This window comes from Strix aluco, unplaced genomic scaffold (assembly GCF_031877795.1).
Source record: "Strix aluco isolate bStrAlu1 unplaced genomic scaffold, bStrAlu1.hap1 HAP1_SCAFFOLD_33, whole genome shotgun sequence".
Lineage (NCBI taxonomy): Eukaryota > Metazoa > Chordata > Aves > Strigiformes > Strigidae > Strix > Strix aluco.
This window is the reverse complement of record NW_027436647.1, coordinates 2,516,795-2,521,166: the sequence shown is the minus strand read 5'-3', so window position 1 is coordinate 2,521,166 and position 4,372 is coordinate 2,516,795.

The following is a 4,372-nucleotide window of genomic DNA, read 5'->3' as shown; positions in this document are numbered from 1 at the left end:
GAAGTGTTCACATTGCTTCGCAAGAATCGCTTTTGTGCAGAAAACAGTAACACTTGTTCAGAAGGAAAGAAAGCACAGAGCCCCAGATTTTATGTTGTCCTGGAGAGCTTGCAGAGCACTGGGGAAAGGCAGGCAGAGAATTCCCTGATAGCACCTTCTCTGTGCCTGGGAAGCAGAAGTGTTCACATTGCTTCGCAAGAATCGCTTTTGTGCAGAAAACACTAACACTTGTTCAGAAGGAAAGAAAGCACAGAGCCCCAGATTTTATGTTGTCCTGGAGAGCTTGCAGAGCACTGGGGAAAGGCAGGCAGAGAATTCCCTGATAGCACCTTCTCTGTGCCTGTTCACATTGCTTCGCAGAATCGCTTTTGTGCAGAAAACAGTAACACTTGTTCAGAACGAAAGAAAGCACAGAGCCCCAGATTCTATGTTGTCCTGGAGAGCTTGCAGAGCACTGGGGAAAGGCAGGCAGAGAATTCCCTGCTAGCACCTTCTCTGTGCCTGGGAAGCAGAAGTGTTCACATTGCTTCGCAGAATCGCTTTTGTGCAGAAAACAGTAACAGTTGTTCAGAACGAAAGAAAGCACAGAGCCCCAGATTCTATGTTGTCCTGGAGAGCTTGCAGAGCACTGGGGAAAGGCAGGCAGAGAATTCCCTGATAGCACCTTCTCTGTGCCTGGGAAGCAGAAGTGTTCACATTGCTTCGCAAGAATCGCTTTTGTGCAGAAAACAGTAACACTTGTTCAGAAGGAAAGAAAGCACAGAGCCCCACATTTTATGTTGTCCTGGAGAGCTTGCAGAGCACTGGGGAAAGGCAGGCAGAGAATTCCCTGATAGCACCTTCTCTGTGCCTGGGAAGCAGAAGTGTTCACATTGCTTCGCAAGAATCGCTTTTGTGCAGAAAACAGTAACACTTGTTCAGAAGGAAAGAAAGCACAGAGCCCCAGATTCTATGTTGTCCTGGAGAGCTTGCAGAGCACTGGGGAAAGGCAGGCAGAGAATTCCCTGATAGCACCTTCTCTGTGCCTGGGAAGCAGAAGTGTTCACATTGCTTCGCAAGAATCGCTTTTGTGCAGAAAACAGTAACACTTGTTCAGAAGGAAAGAAAGCACAGAGCCCCAGATTCTATGTTGTCCTGGAGAGCTTGCAGAGCACTGGGGAAAGGCAGGCAGAGAATTCCCTGATAGCACCTTCTCTGTGCCTGTTCACATTGCTTCGCAGAATCGCTTTTGTGCAGAAAACACTAACACTTGTTCAGAAGGAAAGAAAGCACAGAGCCCCAGATTCTATGTTGTCCTGGAGAGCTTGCAGAGCACTGGGGAAAGGCAGGCAGAGAATTCCTTGCTAGCACCTTCTGTGTGCCTGGGAAGCACAAGTGTTCACATAGCTTCGCAAGAATCGCTTTTGTGCAGAAAACAGTAACACTTGTTCAGAAGGAAAGAAAGCACAGAGCCCCAGATTTTATGTTGTCCTGGAGAGCTTGCAGAGCACTGGGGAAAGGCAGGCAGAGAATTCCCTGATAGCACCTTCTCTGTGCCTGTTCACATTGCTTCGCAGAATCGCTTTTGTGCAGAAAACAGTAACACTTGTTCAGAAGGAAAGAAAGCACAGAGCCCCAGATTCTATGTTGTCCTGGAGAGCTTGCAGAGCACTGGGGAAAGGCAGGCAGAGAATTCCCTGCTAGCACCTTCTCTGTGCCTGGGAAGCAGAAGTGTTCACATTGCTTTGCAGAATCGCTTTTGTGCAGAAAACAGTAACACTTGTTCAGAAGGAAAGAAAGCACAGAGCCCCAGATTCTATGTTGTCCTGGAGAGCTTGCAGAGCACTGGGGAAAGGCAGGCAGAGAATTCCCTGATAGCACCTTCTCTGTGCCTGTTCACATTGCTTCGCAGAATCGCTTTTGTGCAGAAAACAGTAACACTTGTTCAGAAGGAAAGAAAGCACAGAGCCCCAGATTCTATGTTGTCCTGGAGAGCTTGCAGAGCACTGGGGAAAGGCAGGCAGAGAATTCCTTGCTAGCACCTTCTCTGTGCCTGGGAAGCAGAAGTGTTCACATTGCTTCGCAGAATCTCTTTTGTGCAGAAAACAGTAACACTTGTTCAGAACGAAAGAAAGCACAGAGCCCCAGATTCTATGTTGTCCTGGAGAGCTTGCAGAGCACTGGGGAAAGGCAGGCAGAGAATTCCTTGCTAGCACCTTCTCTGTGCCTGGGAAGCAGAAGTGTTCACATTGGTTCGCAGAATCGCTTTAGTGCAGAAAACAGTAACACTTGTTCAGAAGGAAAGAAAGCACAGAGCCCCAGATTTTATGTTGTCCTGGAGAGCTTGCAGAGCACTGGGGAAAGGCAGGCAGAGAATTCCCTGATAGCACCTTCTCTGTGCCTGTTCACATTGCTTCGCAGAATCGCTTTTGTGCAGAAAACAGTAACACTTGTTCAGAAGGAAAGAAAGCACAGAGCCCCAGATTCTATGTTGTCCTGGAGAGCTTGCAGAGCACTGGGGAAAGGCAGGCAGAGAATTCCCTGCTAGCACCTTCTCTGTGCCTGGGAAGCAGAAGTGTTCACATTGCTTCGCAAGAATCGCTTTTGTGCAGAAAACAGTAACACTTGTTCAGAAGGAAAGAAAGCACAGTGCCGCAGATTTTATGTTGTCCTGGAGAGCTTGCAGAGCACTGGGGAAAGGCAGGCAGAGAATTCCCTGATAGCACCTTCTCTGTGCCTGTTCACATTGCTTCGCAGAATCGCTTTTGTGCAGAAAACAGTAACAGTTGTTCAGAACGAAAGAAAGCACAGAGCCCCAGATTCTATGTAGTCCTGGAGAGCTTGCAGAGCACTGGGGAAAGGCAGGCAGAGAATTCCCTGCTAGCACCTTCTCTGTGCCTGGGAAGCAGAAGTGTTCACAGTGCTTCGCAAGAATCGCTTTTGTGCAGAAAACACTAACACTTGTTCAGAAGGAAAGAAAGCACAGAGCCCCAGATTTTATGTTGTCCTGGAGAGCTTGCAGAGCACTGGGGAAAGGCAGGCAGAGAATTCCTTGCTAGCACCTTCTCTGTGCCTGGGAAGCAGAAGTGTTCACATTGCTTCGCAGAATCGCTTTTGTGCAGAAAACACTAACACTTGTTCAGAAGGAAAGAAAGCACAGAGCCCCAGATTCTATGTTGTCCTGGAGAGCTTGCAGAGCACTGGGGAAAGGCAGGCAGAGAAATCCTTGCTAGCACCTTCTCTGTGCCTGGGAAGCAGAAGTGTTCACATTGCTTCGCAGAATCGCTTTTGTGCAGAAAACAGTAACACTTGTTCAGAAGGAAAGAAAGCACAGAGCCCCAGATTCTATGTTGTCCTGGAGAGCTTGCAGAGCACTGGGGAAAGGCAGGCAGAGAATTCCCTGATAGCACCTTCTCTGTGCCTGTTCACATTGCTTCGCAGAATCGCTTTTGTGCAGAAAACAGTAACACTTGTTCAGAAGGAAAGAAAGCACAGAGCCCCAGATTCTATGTTGTCCTGGAGAGCTTGCAGAGCACTGGGGAAAGGCAGGCAGAGAATTCCCTGATAGCACCTTCTCTGTGCCTGTTCACATTGCTTCGCAGAATCGCTTTTGTGCAGAAAACATTAACACTTGTTCAGAAGGAAAGAAAGCACAGAGCCCCAGATTTTATGTTGTCCTGGAGAGCTTGCAGAGCACTGGGGAAAGGCAGGCAGAGAATTCCCTGATAGCACCTTCTCTGTGCCTGTTCACATTGCTTCGCAGAATCGCTTTTGTGCAGAAAACAGTAACACTTGTTCAGAACGAAAGAAAGCACAGAGCCCCAGATTCTATGTTGTCCTGGAGAGCTTGCAGAGCACTGGGGAAAGGCAGGCAGAGAATTCCCTGATAGCACCTTCTCTGTGCCTGGGAAGCAGAAGTGTTCACATTGCTTCGCAGAATCGCTTTTGTGCAGAAAACAGTAACAGTTGTTCAGAACGAAAGAAAGCACAGAGCCCCAGATTCTATGTTGTCCTGGAGAGCTTGCAGAGCACTGGGGAAAGGCAGGCAGAGAATTCCCTGATAGCACCTTCTCTGTGCCTGTTCACATTGCTTCGCAGAATCGCTTTTGTGCAGAAAACAGTAACACTTGTTCAGAACGAAAGAAAGCACAGAGCCCCAGATTCTATGTTGTCCTGGAGAGCTTGCAGAGCACTGGGGAAAGGCAGGCAGAGAATTCCCTGCTAGCACCTTCTCTGTGCCTGGGAAGCAGAAGTGTTCACATTGCTTCGCAAGAATCGCTTTTGTGCAGAAAACAGTAACACTTGTTCAGAAGGAAAGAAAGCACAGAGCCCCAGATTTGATGTTGTCCTGGAGAGCTTGCAGAGCACTGGGGAAAGGCAGGCAGAGAATTCC